The sequence below is a fragment of the Musa acuminata genome, chromosome BXJ1-9 (genome assembly GCF_036884655.1).
Source record: "Musa acuminata AAA Group cultivar baxijiao chromosome BXJ1-9, Cavendish_Baxijiao_AAA, whole genome shotgun sequence".
Classification (NCBI taxonomy): Eukaryota; Viridiplantae; Streptophyta; class Magnoliopsida; order Zingiberales; family Musaceae; genus Musa; species Musa acuminata.
Genome location: NC_088335.1, coordinates 27,099,953 through 27,120,019, shown reverse-complemented (window position 1 = coordinate 27,120,019; position 20,067 = coordinate 27,099,953).

Sequence of the window (20,067 nt, the reverse complement as noted above, 5' to 3'; positions counted from 1 at the left end):
TTGCTATGAATGCAAAAAACCGGGACACTACAAGAACGATTGTCCTTAAGCTAAAAAGAGAACATCAAAGAAGAAGGCGCTCAAGGCAACGTGGGATGATTCAAGCGCGTCCGAAGAAGAGGAGTCCAACACCGAGCAAGTTGCTCATTACGCGCTAATGGCTTTAGGAGAAGAGGTATGTGATTTATTTAATGAAGATTTATCTTTTGAAGAACTCTCTATCGCTTTTCATGAATTATTTGATGAATGTAGAATTGTTAGCAAGAAGTTAAGTATCTTAAAGAAAGAGCATGCTTTGCTACAAGATAAGTTTGAGAATCTTCAAATTCCTCCATGCTCTAAGTGTGAGCATTTAGAAGCAATAAAAAATGAAAATTTGCTTCTTAAAGAAACCTTAAACAAGTTTAAGGTTGGTAGCAAAGGATTAGATATGATCCTTGCACACAAGGGTCACATCGCAAATAGAAATAGAATTGGATTTGTAAAAGGATTACATCAAAATCCTACCACTTTCATAAAAGGACCTACATTACATGTTTCCTCTTATATGAAATGTAACTTTTGTTGCAAATCCGGACATATTGCCTACAAATGTCCATTTAGGAAAATTAGTTCACGAAAATTAATATAGGTTCCTAAAGGAACTATAAAGGATTCAATAATAAATAACAAAATTAGTGGGTCAATTTTTGAGGCACCCAAAATCAAATGGGTACCTAAAAATCATCCTCTTTTGTAGACAAACCCACAAGCTAGGAGCAAGAGATGGTATCTCGATAGTGTATGCTCAAGACATATGACTGGAGATCCATCTCATTTCTCTATGCTCACTAGCAAAGAAGAAGGGTACGTCACCTTCGGAGACAACAACAAAGGCAAAATCATTGGCAAGGGAACTATTGGTAATAAATTTAGTTTTTCCATTGATGATGTTTTATTAGTTGATGGATTGAAACACAATCTCTTAAGTATTAGTCAACTATGCGATAAAGGTTATATCGTTAGATTTGAATCAAATATGTGCATTATTGAAAAACCAAATCATAACATGACTATGATTGCTTTAAAACAAAATAATGTCTATACCATCAATCTTGATGAACTAGGAAATGAAATGTGTTTCTCCGTCGTAAATGATGATGCTTGGCTTTGGCATAGGAGATTAGGTCATGCAAGCATGAAAACAATATCTAAAATCTCATCTTAAGAATTAGTACGAGGGATTCCGAATATAAAATTTATTAAGGATAAGGTATGCGATGCATGTCAACTAGCCAAACAAATAAAAACAAGCTTCAAACCAAAAAATCAAATTAGCACCACTAGACCATTACAATTGATCCATTTGGACTTATTTGGACCAATTGATACAACAAGTCTAGGTGGAAGCAAATATGCTTTTGTGATTGTGGATGACTACTCTAGATACACTTGGACCTATTTCTTAGCTCACAAAAGTGATTGCTTCAAGTGTTTCTCTAAGTTTTGTAAACTCACTCAAAACGAAAAAGGCTTCATGATTTCATCAATTCGGAGTGATCACGGTGGTGAATTCCAAAATCATGACTTTCAAAATTTTTGCGAAGTTAATGGGTACAATCACAACTTCTCAACTTCAAGAAATCCTCAACAAAATGGAGTAGTTGAAAGGAAAAATAGAAACCTACAAGAAATGGTAAGAACTATGTTAAATGAACATAGTTTACCCAAATATTTTTGGGCCGAAGCTGTAAATACGACTTGTTACATCATGAATAGGGTCCTAATAAGACCATCTCTATCAAAAACTCCCTATGAATTATGGAATAACAAAAAACCAAATATTTCTTATTTTAAAGTTTTTGGTTGTAAATGCTTCATTTTAAATGAAAAGGATGCCCTAGGTAAATTTGATGCTAAATCCGATGAAGGCATTTTTCTTGGTTACTCCTCCGTTTCTAAGGCCTTTCGTGTCTTTAACAAAAGGACCTTAGTAATAGAAGAGTCTATTCATGTAGTTTTTAATGAAATTTCTGATTTAAAGAAAAAAGATTTTGATGATGATCTTGGTTTTGATAATTTGAATTTAAACGAACCCCCTCCTCAAAATAGCCATTTGAATGCATCTTCTTCCGAAATTTCTTTACCCAAAGAATGGAAGTATGTAGATGCTCATCCAAAGGAGCTAATTATAGGAGATACAACAAAAGGGGTTCAAACTCATTCTTCTTTCAAGAATTTTTGTGCTAACGCCGCTTTCCTTTCTCAAATTGAACCTAAATGCATTGATGAAGCCTTAAAAGATGATTTTTGGGTCATTGCAATGCAAGAAGAATTGAACCAATTTGAGAGGAATGAGGTATGGAAGCTTGTTCCTAGACCAAGTGACCACTTAGTCATAGGTACTAAGTGGGTCTTTAGAAACAAGCAAGACGAAAATGGTATCGTGGTTAGAAACAAAGCTAGATTAGTGGCTAAAGGTTTCAACCAAGAAGAAGGTATCGATTACGAAGAAACCTTCGCTCCCGTGGCTCGATTAGAAGCCATAAGGATGCTTCTTGCCTATGCTAGTAGTAATAATTTTAAACTATTTCAAATGGATGTCAAAAGTGCTTTCTTGAATGGTTTTATTTCCGAAGAAGTATATGTCGAACAATCTCCCGGATTTGAAAATTCTCTTCTTCCTAATCATGTATTCAAATTGACTAAAGCTCTCTATGGCTTGAAACAAGCTCCTAGAGCTTGGTATGAAAGGCTTAGTTCCTTTCTTATTTTAAATAATTTTACTAAAGGCAAGGTTGATACTACATTGTTTATTAAATATTTTGAAAATAATTTTCTTATTGTGTAAATTTATGTTGATGATATTATTTTTGGCTCTTCGGATGAATCACTATGTGAATCATTTGCCAAATGTATGAGTCATGAATTTGAAATGAGTTTAATGGGTGAATTAAATTTCTTTTTAGGATTACAAATCAAACAACTTAGTGATGGTATATTTCTTAACCAATCCAAATATACATTAGAATTGTTAAAATGATTTAACATGGATAATTCAAAAGCAATAAACACCCCTATGAGTACTGCGACTAAGTTAGATATGGATGAAAATAGTGAAAATTTCGATCAAAAAACATATAGGGGAATGATAGGTAGTTTACTCTACCTCATCGCGACTAGACCAGATATTATGTTTAGTGTAGGACTTTGCACTAGGTTTCAATCTAATCCTAAATTATCTCATCTAAAGAGTGTTAAAAGAATATTTAGGTATCTTAAAGGAACTCTAAATTTAGGATTGTGGTATCCAAAATCTGAAAAATTCGATCTAATAGCTTATGCAGATGCCGATTTTGGCGGATGCAGGATAGATAGAAAAAGTACATCCGGAACATGCCAATTTTTAGGACATGCACTTGTTTCTTGGACTTCCAAGAAACAAAATTCAGTTGCACTATCTACGGCGGAAGCCGAATACATTACTGCAAGTGCATATTGTGCACAAGTCATTTGGATGAAAAATACATTAGAAGACTATGGAATTCACTTTAAAAACATTCCCATAAAATGTGATAATACTAGTGCCATATGTCTTACTAAAAATCCAATTCAGCACTCTAGAACTAAGCACATCGACGTTAGGCATCATTTCATACGCGATCATGTCCTTAACAATGATGTTGTTCTAGAATTCATTGACACAAAGCATCAATTAGCAGATATATTTACAAAAGCTTTGAATGAAGACCAATTTGAATTCATTAGAAGGGAATTAGGTATGTTAAATTGTCCCTAAGAATAAACTTGTTTGAATGGATTTTCCATAAAGTTTTTCATTCTCTCTCCGTTCCTCGGTGACTTGTTAAATTATCTTATCCTATCTTGAGTCAAACACCGCTTTCATCTGATCAAGATTAATAATTTTATGATATTTTGAATCTCGAAATTGATTTTGATGGCTTGATTATGAGTTTCAAGTTGACGAATTGAATTTGAATGGATTTGTATTCGAATTATGATCTTGACTTATTGGAGTTACTACTTAAAATTTTTTTTCTTATCCCAATCTCTTCTTTGTACATCTACAATTTTTGTTATTTATAAAAAAAAGAGATTTGATAATATGGATGAATGCTGAATTTTCCTTTAAGATGAACTCTGCGTAAATATTTTAGCATACTTAATTTTGAATGATAAAATCTTTGTATGATCAATGATAATATAGATGAGTGATGTATGATCAATGATAAATCTTTGTATGATAAATTATGTGCTTCAAGTCTCATTTCCTTTTTGTTGATGACAAAGGGGGAGAAAAGTGATGACTTGTATCATTTTAATAGCATGACTTATATAAATTGTAAAAGCTTGTGTGATATGAATGTCTTATATGCCTTGCAAAATCTTTGAGAATATCACAAGATTGATTGATCATATTGAAAGTATGCCTTACATCGATATCATGAAATTCATGTTGAAAATCTTTATCTTCTATCGTAGTAAAAATTGTCTCTTATCATGATTTTTATCAAAGTTTTATATTTACTATTGCTTAATGAGAATGACGATAAGTTCTACGGTTAGAACTTATCGGTTTATGCTTGAATTCAATGGATGAAATTCAAGTGTTTTCATCTTCTCATAATATGGCATATAGATAGGGGGAGTTATGTTTAACTCCGTCATTAATTGATTGTCATCATCAAAAAGAGGGAGATTGTTGAATCTCGGATTTTGATGATAAAATCAATTGATGGGTTATTTGATCTAATCCATATTATTGAGTTAAGTGTGCAGGGTTAACTACGATAAACCAGAAAACACAAAGCAAGTATACCGGAGTCAAGTTCGATGGACGTTTAAGAGTTCGAAGAATCGTCGGAGATGCTGCCGGAACCAACCGAGAAGAAATCGGGAACTTGTCGAAATTTTCGGAAGTTTGCCGAAGAGATCATCGGAGGTTCATGGAGATCAACGAGAAGGCTCGGCTACTCATTAAAGTCATCACAAGTTCGGGAGCGTGCTTGGAGCCCGTCGGAAGAAGTTCGTCGGAAAGCTCGCCGGAACAAGACTCGACGTTCGCGGTTGAAAAACTTGTTTAGGAGGTGTTTTTTTGTTATGTAGTTAACTTGTAATTAGGATTAGGATTAAGAGATAATCCTATATCCTGGTTAGGGGCCAACTGGGCCCAAAATTAGACTTAGTTTGGGCTAAGTTTGAAGCCCAACCAGTCAACCAAAGAGTCTGGTGGTGGCGCTGCCAGACTGGGCGGTTGCACCGCCCAGCACCCGAGAGCTGGGCGGTGGCACCGCCCAGTGCCCGAGAGCCAGGCGGTGGCACCGCCTGAGCTGGGCGGTGGCACCGCCCAGCACTGTCAGCGCCTGAAACTGACAGGCGATGGAACCGCCACTGACAGGCGGTAGCACCGCCAGTATCGGGAACCCAAAGAGAATTCAAATTTTGGAGCCCAAAATTTGAATCCTCTTGAGGCCTATAAATACCCCTCAAATCTCAGCTGAGATTACAACTTTTGAGAAGCATTTTGATTGAGAGAAAAGTCTTAGAAAGTCTTAGCAAGTCTTATTTTCAATTTGCTAGAGAGTTCTCCTCCTTCTTTCTTATTGAAAATTTGTAAGAGGTTGAACTTCTTGTAAAAGGTTGTAAGAGGGGTGTTTACCCTTCCATTTCAAGAGATTTGCTAGTGGAAGGTGGGAGCCTCATCGAAGAGGGGCATCGCAAGTGGAGTAGGTCATTTGACCGAACCACTCTAAAAATCGGCATAATCTCTGGTTTGCATTTTATTATTGTCATTTACATTACTGCAAATCTTCTTACTGCTTTAGTTCCTTATTACCCTTGCTGCGCAACTTTAAGAATACACTTTCAAGTTAAACTTTTCAAGTTCCGTTCTTATCGTACGAAAGATTTGGTTAAAATCGAAGTTTTAATCCGCTGCACTAATTCACCCCCCTCTCTTAGTGCCGCTCCGATCCTAACACAGAGGTGTTGAAGCAGGGGGTCGAAAGGGGCGAGGAAGCGACGACGAGTCCAGAGGGACTTAGCTACCCAAAATCAAGCATCAGTTAGAATGCAGGTGGGCTCAGAGGAGTGCCACGGAGATATATCTACTGATCGTGAAGAAAAGGGATGCAGATGCGAGGCGACGGATAGTAGGGCCATGGGCATGGCAGCGCCATGGTACCGTAGAGGCGGGACTTCCGTGAAAGTCATTGATCCCTTGCTCTCATAGAGGGAGAGCGCTTGGTCATGAAAGGGGCCGAGGAGGTGGAGCATGCAGAGGCAATCTCCAAGTACCGAGACAAGGCTGAAGAGCAGAGGCCGAGGAACTTCGTAAGACCGGTGTCAATGAGCTTCTCATCATGATAGCCGAAAGTGAAGGACTTCGGGTCATGCAAGAGTGCATAACCAAGGAACGAAGCAGGCAGTACGCGGTGCTGTACCTTTGCTACTCAGTGGAGTAGGCGGCAGGGTTGATGGAGAAGATGGTACAATCCTAGAGGTGACCAAACCTATGAGAGAATTACTCCAAGTTGGGGTGAAAACTTCCTGCATTCCAGAAGTTCGATGGCATTGAGAAGGTGAATCATAATAACTAACTCAACGCAAGGAGTGTAAACACTTCAAGTGCTTCAAAAGTGTGAGCAAAGAGCAGGCGAAGGCTAGTAACCAGCTCGATGCATGGAGTACAACCTCGAGGAGGCGGGCGAAGTCAAGTAACTTTTGCCTTCTCAACCTTTAAGAGAATGGGTGAAACCGAGTGCCCCAATTCTCTTATCTATCCAGTAGAGGAGCTCTACACAAGTTCAAAGACCCTTCGAAGATAATGGAAGACAATAGTTGTCAAATCCTCAACAACGGTGATCAGTGCTACTGAGAGTAGATTGTCCGCTTCATTTTCCAATGAAATGTCAATCGAAAGCGGAAGTGATGCGAACCTACTTGGATGTGACAACTAAGTGAGAGAAGATTCAATGAGCAAATTTTGTGGAGGAAGGACCCAAAACTTCAGAAGTTTGCGAGACGATGCTCGTTAAAGCTCCAACAAGCATCCACCCAGTTCAAGCAGCATGAGGAATTTGAGAGACTGGCACAGTAAGGATGGTCTTTTCCTTCATTTGGGGGATCCGCAGGAATCAACAATGATCAACATAACTCAGCCAACCCCACACCAGAGTCAAAGTCATTGGTGAGTTGAAGCAGCATGGCGGATCAAAGGTTTGACTACTCAAAAACAGCAGCGGAGAACAGTTGGGAGCCAAGAGGCGCATTGTAGCTGGAGCAGAAGATTGAAGACTCAGCAAAGGCGAGGAGTTACAGTGTCAACAAAGGCTTCAACGAGGACATCGAACGAATAAGTGGGGGAGAATGTCATGGACAAACTTCTAAACAAGATGTTTGATGTAATGCTCATGTATGTCCATGTCTTTTGGCATGTTCATGCCTTGTACAGCATGTAGAGGGGCAGCCGAAGGCTTAATAGTCCCATTTTAGTTGGGTTGGTGGCCTCTTTAGGCTTGTAAATAAAGGTTGTGTCATGTGGACACGTGCGAGAGATTTTTGATCTATAATGGACCATTTTACCCTTTGTTGTGCCACTGTTCAGAGCTTGTAAAGTCTGTTTGTAATTTGCATTGTCTATGAAGTGTTTTTCGAAGATGTTTGCTTATGGATCTCGATTGAGGCGTTCTCTCTAGCCCGTTCTCTCTTTTGGTGATCCTAAGGGACAATGGGAGGCTTCGGGGAGGCTGACCTTTGCGGACGGACATACAAGGGTGCCGCACGACTTAGGCAAAACCAGCTAAGTCCGTGATAGCACGCATTGACTCCTCTTCTCAACCTCGGCCACTTCAATGGCACCATCGTGTCCTCAACTGCATGCGATCCCTTGGCATCACCAGCGCCTCCTTCCGTAGTGCGGTAGAGTCAAAGCAACGCTGCCTTCCTCGGCGTCACCAGCGCCTCCTTTTGTAGTGTGGTAGAGATAGAGCAATGCTACTTTCCATCCGCGTCGTCACAACCACCATAGCGGTAAGCCCTTGGCAACGCTGCCCCCAGCTGCACTACCATCGCTGCCTCCCAGCCCTCAGTAGCAGCGATCCCTCCACGCAGCGACCACAGCAAGCATCGCTGCCTCCCATGTAGCGAATGCAGCTACATCCCCGCATCCTCGCAGCAACCCTTCATTCCAATAGTGCTACCACCGATTGCATCACAAAAGCAGCACCGAGTAGGCTAGTGATTGATGCCCTTAACCGACATCAAAAATAGGAGTTGAGATTTCAGATTTGTAGTCATACGTAATGGCTGCCGATAATTCAGTGAATGCACAAATGGAAGCATTGGAAACCAAAATTGAGAATCGGCTAATTGAAGCGTTGGAAACCATAATTGAGAATCGACTACAAGAAACCCTTCATGATTTCAAAAAGAGCTTGTTGGAGCACTTTAGCAGGTTTCAACAAGATGGGAGCTCAAGTTTTATGTTGCATAGATTAGAAATACAAGAAAAGGGCTCCAAGACTATGACATAAACTACTCACACATGAAGGTGGAATTTTCGAGATGGGAAGATGGGGATCCAACCCATTGGATCTCTAGGACGGAAATTTTTTTTCGTTTTCACATAACCCCAGAAGAATCCAAGGTAGAAGTGGCCTCAATCCAGCTCGATGGAGATGCAATCCAGTGGTACGATTGGTATGAAACTTTCCACGGAGTTTCTTCGTGGGAGTAGTTTAAAAAAGGGCTTCTTGTTCGCTTTGGCCCATCCGAATATGAGAATGTTGATAGCCAGCTTGCCAAAATTCGTCAAACTTCTACATTGTTGGAATATCAGAGTAGGTTTGAAAGATTATTAAATCAAGCTAGAGATTGGTCGGAACGACAACTTCTATGTACATTTATTGAAGGGCTTATTCCAGAGATCCGGTGTGAAGTTAAGGCTCGTCAACCCCGCACTATGATAGTTGCGATCTCATTCGGACATCTACATGAGAAAAAAATTAGCAAGGAAAGATCAGCAAGAGGTTTGTACTATTATGAAAAGTGGAGTATGGAGTACCAATGTAAACAAGGGCAACTTCTGATGATTGAACCAATTAGAGAGGAACCAAAAGCTAAGAATGTGGACTCTGATCATGAAGGTATAAATTCTAATGAAGATGTTAGATCTACCATACATCCATTGCATGCATCAATCGACTACTCTAACCTGCAAACTATAGAAGTTGACGAAACTCTAGAACATCAGCCTGTTATAGTTTTAATTAAGACTGGTAGCACTAATAATTTTATGGACAGTGAGACTGTTAACCGATTGGCCCTCCACATTGAAGGCTATGACAGATTTGAAGTAAAGATCGTTGATGGATGGACTTTAACTTATGATAGCAAATGTTCAAAGATAAAATTGATTATACAAGGCCAGGAGTCTCTTACAACGATTACTACACTGAAAGACCGACTTGTTGATTATACTATTAAAAAGTGGAGACCATAATTACTTGATCAATGAATTGTGATGCATTTCAGATAGCTTATGACTGAAGTGCTGAAAGAGAGGCTTACCGAGATTGATGCTGCTCAGCCTTGAGGACAAGGTTCATTTGAAGAGGGAGGAATTGTTAGGATTCTTTTTCTGAGCTTTTGAATAATGTTTATTAAGTTTATTTAGTCCAGTTGTTTATTGAGTTTGTTTGGTTCAGTTAGAGTCAGGTAGGATTTATTTAATATGTATTTATTATTAAGAGTCTAAGTCCTAGTGGACCCTAGGTGGAACTCTATAAATAGTGATGTTACTCTTTCTTTTAATCAACCAATGAAATATTATTCCAGTTTGTTATGACAAACCCTAGGAGATTGATCCCCTCGAAGTGATCAAGGAGGCCGATCCCCTCGAAGCATTAATTCCCTTTTCTTCCATTTCTTTTATTTCTTTTACGATAAGACTTTTGGGTCTTATCAGATACCAATTGTTAGGATCAAGAGCGGCAACTAAGAGGGGGGAGGTGAATTAGTATAGTGAAAAAAGTCATCAATTTTGTAAAATATTCGTTCGTTGAAAACCAATCTTGGAAAGTGCTTGACTTTAGAGTAAATGAACTAACAATTAACTTAGTAAGTAATGGCAGTAATGAAAAGCAGAATGGCAATGAGCATATTGGAATTTATAATGGTTTAGTCGTTATGACCTATATCCACTTCTGATTCCTCTTCCATTGAGGTCACCGGCATCCACTAAATGGGCGAAGACAAACCATCCTTTTATAGCTCTCTTTTCCTTTTCACGGGTTTAAGAGACAACTCTTACAAGTCTCATACCTCTCTTGAATGATCACAATACTAGAAAGGGAGGAGGAGGACTCTTTGCACTTTTACAACACTTTCAGACCCCAAGACTTTAATATTTTGTTCACACTTTAGTGCCCTTTCATGCAGAAAAGGGTGGGGTATTTATAAGCCCCAATGGCTTCAGAATTACAGCAAAAAAGTATCACATCCTCATATTTCGGGGTACTAGCGGTACCACCGCTTGACAATTAATAACTGTTGACGGTACCACCGCCTAAAGCACTTGGGAGACTAAGTCCCAAACGGTGCCACCGTCGGCTATTACATCAGGTGCTGAATGTGCTGTTCAACTAGCCCAATTCACCCCTATTAAGGGCTCAGTTGGCCCCTAACTAAGTTAGTGGGATTACCTCCCAATCCTAACTTAACTTAAGGTCTAACTATGATAATTAAGACATTTAAACAAGCAATCTCTATCTGGTATATCGATTGTTCTCATAGCGATCTTCCGACGAACTTCTCGGCGAACTTCCGATGAACTTTCGATGAACTGTTAGGATCAAGAGGTTGGCACTAAGAGGGGGGGGGGGGGGTGAATTAGTGCAGCGGTAAAATAACGTCGGTCTAAAAACTTCATTCCGATAAAACCGATTTTATAAAGATGTTAACTTAAAAGCATGTTCGTAAAAGAGTAGTGGATGTAAAGAGCGAGTAAGGAGGTTTGCTGTTAAAGTAAATTGTACAAATAAAATGTAAACTAGATTTTAGAGTGGTTTAGTCGTCGTGACCTACATCCACTTCACCGATTCCTCTTCCGTCAAGGCCACTGGCATCCACTATTAGTCTTCCTTCAATAGGCGAAGACCAACCACCTTTTACACCCTTCTTCTCTTTTTTTCGAGTTTAGGAGATAACCCTTACAAGCACTCACTCCTCTCTTACAAAATTCTAAACTTAGAGTTTAGGAGGGAATTTCTAAAGAGATTGCAGTAGCGTTTCTTCACTTTGAAACTCTATGTGCTTGTATCTTTTAACCAGGGATGAGAGGGGTATTTATAGGCTTCAAGTTGATTCAAACTTGGAGCCTAAAAACATCTCATCTCGGGTTTCCTAGGCACGGGCGGTACCACCACCTACGTTGGGCGGTACCACCGCTAGTGTCAGTCTAACACTGAAACTACACTAGGCGGTACCATCGCCCTGTCTAGCGGTACCACCGCTTGGCACTGGGCCACTGGGCGGTACCTCCACCCAGACTGGCACCCTACCAAGGGTGGTATAACCACCTAGACTAGCGGTACCACTACTTGACACACTCGAAGTCTATGCCACGATGGTGTCACTTCTTAGGACACTGTTTGGGCCTCTCATTAGGCCCAACACAATCTTTACATGGGTCTAGCTGGCTCCTAATTGGGTTGGCCCAATTCCAAACCCAATTACGTGCTAACTTTGATTCCTAAGACATTTGATAAGCTAAACAAGTCCCTATGTCTTGGTTTCTTCCTGCGAGCTTTTGGCGATCTTCCGACGATGTTTTGGCGGACTCCTGGCAAGCTCTTGGACTTCACGATGATCTTCTTGGCGAGTTCTGAGGAGCTTCTCTGGCAAGCTCTGAGACTTCTCGGCTGGTTCCGATAGAACTTCCGACGAATGTCCGAACTTCCGACGAACTCTCGAACTCCCAACGAAATCGTATCCTTGACTCCGTGACTTCATTTTGCTTCATGCCTTGCTATCATAGTTAATCTTGCATATGTAAAACACACTTTGATCTAGATAATTAATACTAAGCATTAATCATGTTGTCCGGCATGTCATTGGTCCCTCGACGCTTCGTCTGATTCTTCGGCGCATCGTCATCTCTTGCGGCCTATTGCCCAATCGGGCAGTTGACTCTGCAACTCCGATATCCTTGGCGCAATATCTATTCTTCTTGGCCCGATGCCTGAATCCATGGCTTGAAGCCTTCTGTCGATACGTCGACCGATCCTCTGGCCTGACGTCCAATCTTCTGACATATTTTCCTCCGGCACAACATGATTCTTCCTGCTTTAATTGTCTCATCGTAATCGAAGCATCCTGTGTCACTAAAAATGTAGATCAAATCATAAATAATTATCAATTAGTTTCATCATCAAAATATGAGATTCAACAATCTCCCCCTTTTTTATGATGACAACCAATTGATGATAGAGTTAAAACAAACTCTCAGATTTTAAACAAACTCCACCTATCAATATGCTATATTGATAGAACCTTGAATTAAAGCTGAATTCAAGTCATTGCAAATATTCATCATGAATATTTACAATAATTCATCATACATAACATGATCATACTTCTCCCCCTTTGTCATCAACAAAAAGGAGAAGTCCAACTATTCATGTGTTTGGAATATAAGTTCAATACATTGATTGCATCATAAATCTTTAGTAATATCATCATGCAGGCTAGCAAAAATTTTACAACATGCAAACTAGCAATTTTGAGATGTTCAAGAATGCAACCTTTGCTTCTGGAAATATGCAAGTTTATAAATTTTGCTAGGTGTGCAAGTTTAGCATATTTTGCTTCTTAAAATAGGCAAGATAGCAATTTTAGTGATGTTCAATATAGCAAGTTCTTTCTTCTCTTTGAGAAGTTCGATTTTTGCTTTCTTTGCAATGCGTAAGTTAACAATTTTTGCTTTCTTCTTGTATTGTGCAAGCTAGCATCTTTTATCTCTCCCTTTGTCATTGTCAAAAAGAAGGGAAGACCCTTTACATCAATTTTCAAATTATGACAAAGGTAAGTATCAATCTTATTTGTGCATCATTATATTTTCAAATTAAAACATGCACAATTTTAAAACTTTACATTTCATTTTTCATGCATGATACCAAAATATAAATCAATCATCATTATGAGCATATCATACATGATACTAAAATATTAAAATTTTTAAGCATTTATCAATATTTTGATCATGATACCAAACATTCATAATTTAAAGCATTCATGATATTAATCATATCATTATAATAAAAAGCATAAGTATTGCATGAATCATACCAAATCATCATATATATTTTCAAAATATATAAACTCATCATTATATGCATGATTCCAAATCATCACTCATATTATTTCAATCATTATTGCAATCATCACTATAACTCATCATGCACAAAATGTAAAATCATCTAACATGATACAAACATTTATTTTCAAAATATTCATCATTATTTTCATGTATGATAATAAAGTATTCATCATACCAAACATTAAATCAACATTTTTAAGTATTTATCACTTTATGATTGTTGGTATCAAACATTCATCATTAAATCAACATTTTGATCATTTATTTTCTCTTTAGCAATTGGCAAAAAGAAACATAAGAGAAAGAATGATATAATATCTTGATTAATGCATAAGAAATCTCTAGTTATAAATCTCAAAAAATCAAGATAAAGCTAATTCAAATTTAAATCGTCAAATCAAAATCGTTTTCAAGAGATTCATAAAAAGGACATAAATAGATTCATTAATTTTTTCTTTTTAGAAGAATTGTAAGAAAAAATATAGGAGTTCAAAAACAAGATCTTGATTCATAGAGAAATCTCATGTATCAAATATCGAGAAATCAAGATGGTGATTCGTATAAAAAATATCACAATTTATGATCAAGAAAAAAATTAATATTTATCTTTAAATCATTCAATTTGTCAAATCACAATAGTCACTTTTAAGAGATTCATAAAAATGATACAAATAGATTCATTAATCTCCCTTTTTGAAAAATTGATAAAGTAGGAAAAAATAAATTCTTCAAGGAGAAACTTTTCCTCTTTTTAGTTGTTTCAATTTATTTTATTCAATTCATAGAAGCATGCCTTTTTCGTATATGCCAAATGAAAACAAGCATCATCGTTTAAAAACAAAACTTTCAATACACTATAAATCATCAAGTATAATTTCGAAATGTTAACTTTCAAATCATTACTTCAAATCCTCATGCATAATATAAAATCATCAAGCAAGATACAAAGTCATTTAACATTTTCATTACGTCTTATATCATTATGTCTTTAAAACATAAAGCATTATTGCATTAAACTGATAAGACCCTAAAAGTCTTATCAATTGGTATCAGAGCGACGATAAGACTTTAGGGTCTTATCATTTGGTATCATAGCAGCGATTCTTAGTGTTCTCGCTGCAATAAAGCTATATATATAAAAAAAAGAAACGAAAGAAAGAAAGAAAGAAAGAAAGAAAGAAGAAGAAGCAGCCACGCACCCCTACTTCCCCTGCTTCCGGCTAGCCCACTCGCTGCTCGTCGTTGCTCTCCGGCCAGCAACCGACTCTGCCCCACTTCCGGCCAGAGTCCACCGCCACCTCCCACCCGAGCCACCACCGTTACTAGGAGACGACGCTGCCAGTGTCCCACTCCGTCGCAGCCCTGCTCCTCTTCTCTACCGCCGTTGCAGGGCAACTCCTTCTCCACCGCCGCCACTGCTTCCCGGCCGATCGATCACCGCCGCCCGCCTCCCAGCTGCAACCCTAACAGTACCTCCCCCTTGGGTCTCAATCGCAGCTGCCGGTTGCTGTAGCCCCTCGTTGCAATGGTTGCAGAAACAGAGTTCCTCTGTTGTCGCAGCCCCTCGTCGATCGTAGCCACACCTCCAGTAGCCACGCTGCCTCCAGCACTCCTCTTCCCCTCCAGCGCCACCGCCGCCTAGCCAACCCATCACCACTGTGGGCCACCATGCGACGACCGCCGCTCGCCTCCCAACCGCCACTCCACCTTGCTCTGCATCCATTGTAACCGAAATAGAGCACAGGCAGCTCACCTTGCTTCCCTTGTTTCCAACCGCACCACAGTCGCGGGTCCCCTTGTTGCTACGAACACTGGCTGCCATCATCGTCGCTGCTACTGCCCAGCCAATGCCAATGCTGCTCGCCACCCAGCCATGATCCTTGCAGCCTCTCCCTTGCTCTGGTAACAAAAACAGGGTAAATCACCGATTGCCTTTGTTCCCGTAGAGCCACCGTCGATTCCTATTCTCCAAGGCAACCTCAACCCCGGCCACTTCAACGTTGCCGCTCCCTTGCTCTGCCTCCACTGCTGTAGTCGCCGGATGCCATCATTGTAGTCTCAACCTCACTATTTAGCGATTGTTTCCGTGAGTCACAACAGTTGCAGTCGTCGCCATCCAGCCCCCGACGCTCTCATCTCACACAGCGACTGAAACATAGGGCGGCAACTCTTCTTCCGTCGCAGCTGTTGAATCTCATATTTTGATGATGAAACCACTTGATATGTATTTATGTTTTAATCTATGTTTTGAGTGACGTAGGATGCTTCGATCAGGATGAGACAATTAAAGCAGGAAAAATCATGTTGTGCTGGAGGAACATGTTAGAAGATTGGACATCGGGCCGATGGATCGGTCGACGTATCGACAGAAGGCTTCAGGCCGTGGACTTGGGCATTGGGCTAAGAAGAGCAAGTATTGTGCCAAGGATATCGAAGTTGCGGAGTCAACTAGCCGATTGGGCAATAGGCCGTAGGAGAGAACGATGCGCCAAAGAATCGGACGAAGCGTCGAGGGTGTTGAATCTCGTATTTTGATGATGAAACCACTTGATATATGTTTATGATTTAATCTGCGATTTGAGTGACACAGGATGCTTCGATCAGGATGAGACAATTAAAGTAGGAAAATCATGTTGTGCCGAAGGAACATGTCAGAAGATTGGACGTCAGGCCGGTGGATCGGTCGACGTATCGACAAAAGGCTTCGGGCCGTGGAATCAGGCATCGGGCCAAAAAGAATGGGTATTGTGCCAAGGATATCGGAGTTGCAGAGTCAACTGGCCGATTGGGCAATAGGCTGCAGGAGAGGACGATGCGCCGAAGAATCAGATGAAGCGTCGAGGGACCAATGACATGCCGGACAACTTGGTTAATTGCTTAGGATTAATTGTCTCGATTGAAGTTTTATTTTAAGTGTGCAGGATTAACTACGATGGAAGAAAGACATGAAGCAGGAGTTGCGCTGGAGTCAAGACAATGATCACGTTGGGAGTTCGAGAGTTCGATAAAAGTTCGGACAGTCGTCGGAGGTTCTGCGGAAACAAATCCGAAAAGTCCATGAGCTTGCCAAAGAAGCTCGTCGGAACCCGCCAAGTGGATTGTCGCAAGTCCAACAGTTTGCCGGAAGTCCGCAGGAGCATCACCGAGGGTTCATCGGATGATCGACGGAAGTTCGCCGGAAGCTCGTCGGAAGAAGCGATTGATGCACCGGAGCAAGTTGCAGTAAATGTCTTAGGAAAAATCGTAGTTATCACAATGATTAAGTTGGAAATGGGAGGTGATCCCATTAACTTAATCTTGGGGCAATTGGGCCCCTGAAAAATCCAAATTGGGCCGAATGGATCAACCCATTCGGACCCTGATTTCTGGCGGGAGGTGCAACCGCCCAAGCCAGGAGGTAGCACCGCCTGGGCTAAGTCTCCGAGCGAGACTGGGCGGTGCAACCGCCCCAGCCAGGAGGTGGCACCGCTTGGGCTCAGTCTCCGAGCGAGACTGGACGGTGCAACCTCCCCTGATAGGAGGTGGCACCGCCTGGGCTCGGTCTCCGAGCACTGGCTGAGCGGTGCAACCGCCTCAGTCAGGAGGTTGCACCGCCTGAGCTCGGTCTTCGAGCTCTGGTAGTAGGTGCAATCACTCCTGACAGGAGGTGGCACCGCCTAGAGGCTCAGTCTTCGAGCTCTGCTAGGCGGTGCAACCGCTCTAGTCAGGAGGTGCAACCGCCTGATTCCGGAATTCCGGGAATTAACAGTTTTGAGCTTCAAATTTGAACTGGGTTGGGGCCTATAAATACCCCACCCATTCAGCACTGAAAGGGCAACGAACTAACACCGAAATCTTGATCTTGTTCTGTGATTTTTAGAGCTCAAAATTGTTGTAAAGGCCAAAAGTTCTTCTCCCTCTTTTCTTCCAAGTTCTGAGCTGTAAAGAGAGGAGAGAAAATTCTGCAAGGGTTGTCTCCTAAGCCCGTCAAAAGGAGTGAAACTGTAAAAGGGTGGTTGGCCTTCTCCTTTTGAAGGAAGGCCTCTAGTTGACGTCGGTGACCTCGTCGGTGGAGGAAGCCAAAAGTGGAGTAGGTCAAGATTGACCGAACCACTCTAAATCTCGGTTTGCATTTACTTTGAGCACATTATCTTTACTACAAACCTCCTCTAAAGCTTATTGTTTTCTGCCCATATACGATCGGGTTTCAAGCTTTGCACTTGTCGAATCAGCGTTTAGATGTAAATCTGTTTTTTCGTACGATCATTATATTTCAGTTTGCATTTATGTTTTGATTTCTATCATAACTGCAGACTGCCTTTATATCCTTGCTTAAACTGCATCTCGCCTAATCAAATGATTTACGAATCAGCATTTAGACGTAAATCAGTTTCTTCGTACGAACGTCGTATTTCAGTTTGCGCTTATATTCTAGTTTTCATCATAACTGCAAACTGCCTTCATAAATTGACTTTAACGTCATCTCACTTGATCTTAAGTTAAAGTAATCTTAGAATCGGCTTTCACACCGAAATCATTTTTATCGTTCGAACGTTTTTTTATCGTTGAAAGATTTCCGCTGCACTAATTCACCCCCCCCCCTCTTAGTGCTCTTGATCCTAACAATTGGTATCAAAGCTCGGTATTTCTCATTTCGGATTTACCCCCGAGAGAAATGGCTCTTCATGGCTTTCAAGAGGGCTTATCGGTCTTTCGTCCACCGTTGTTTAACGGATTGGACTACACTTATTGGAAAACTCGAATGAGAGTTTTCTTGATTTCTATGAATTTGGATTTATGGAATATAATTGAAAACGGTTTTCAACTTCCCTCTAAACCAATGAACGAATGGATGGATTTGGAGAAGAAGTATTTTTCTTTAAATGCAAAGGCTATGAATGCCTTATTTTACGCTTTGGACAAAAATGAGTTCAATCGGATTTCTACGTGCGAAACGGCTTTTGACATTTGACGAACACTTGAAATCACGCACGAGGAAACTAATAGAGTCAAAGACTCAAAATTAATATTTTATTGCATAATTTTAAGCTTTTTCGAATGCAACCAAGCGAGACTATAGACGACATGTACACCCGTTTCACGGATGTTGTCAATAGTTTAAGAGCTCTTAGAAAATGTTTTTCAGATTTTGAACTCGTAAACAAGATTTTGCGTTCTCTTTCTAAGAAGTGGGATTCAAAAGTAACTGCAATACAAGAAGCTAAAAACCTAAACAACTTACCACTTGAAGAACTAATTGGTTCATTGATGACATATGAAATGGTGTACAATGCACATGATGAACAAAATCACCTTCCAAAGAACAGGAAGGATTTAGAACTCCGGACAAATGAATACCACTTGAGCGATGACTCAAGTGATGAGGACAATGATGAACTTGAACTTCGAATACTAAATTTTAATAAGTTTATCAAACAAAAATCTAAAATAAACAATAAACTTGAACGAAGGAGGAGGCCAAAGAAGAAGAACACAAAGTGGGATGAATCGAGCTCCTCCGAAGACCAGGAGAAAATCAAGAAAGGCGAGGTGGCAAACTACGCCTTAAACACTTTCAATGATGAGGTAATTGAAATCCCCCTAATTTATTTTGAAATTACTTGATGCTTTCATGATGTATTTTCTTTTTTAGTTTAGAATTAATGTTTAAGAAAAAAAAAATTATGATCATGCTAGAAATTTCGAAAATGATAATATTGCATATTTTATAAACAAACAAAATGATTTTGATTGAAAATATGAAATCATGGTTAAGAAGTAATAATGTGTATCATGTTGATGTCCATTGTTATTTCTCGATTTTGAGTATATTAAATCATGTTTAATTTGAAGTTATGATTAATGAGTATATATTTTTGAAATTATGTATGATGATTCTTGATAATTATGGATTATCGATTTTCATGATAATAACAGTGGCTTTAAAAATTGATGCATGTTTTGATTTGACATAAATGAAAAGGCATGCTAACATGAAATCGATCACTTAAGATGAAACACTTAAAAAAGGGGGAAAAATATATTATCAATGAAATCATAAATATATTTATGTTATAAATTTTGTGAGCCATAAAAATGATTTTGATGATTTAAATTTGAAATGAGTTTTATCAAAATCATGATCATGATTTATCAAATTGAATGAATTGAAAATGAATGATGATTTTTCTCTTGAAAGATTGTGACCTGTATTCCTTGTATTCATGATATGATTTTTATGCAATTCTTTGTATTCATGAAAGGTTTATCTCATCACCCAATTATTTTCTTCTTGATATTCCTTATGTGATGATATGAATACATGAAATATTCATTAATTTATTTTGATGTATGCAAATGAAAGGTTATGATCATGCATGGTAGGATATAATTTAACAAAATTGATACCATCATGATATGAAACATTTATGATTTGCAATGATGCACACAATACTTGAGCTTTTTAATTATGATGTGATGTATTGCATATGATGTGAATCATGATTTAAAATGCTATGAGTTGTTGCTAAAATGAAGTATTATAAATGTTGATTTAATGTCATGAATGCTCTAAATGATGAATGTTTGGTATCATGATCAAAATGAAGTAATAAATACTTTGAAAATAAATGTTTGTATCATGTTAGATGATTTGACATATTGTGCATGATAAGCTATAAAGATGATTGAAACAATGATTGAAATAATAG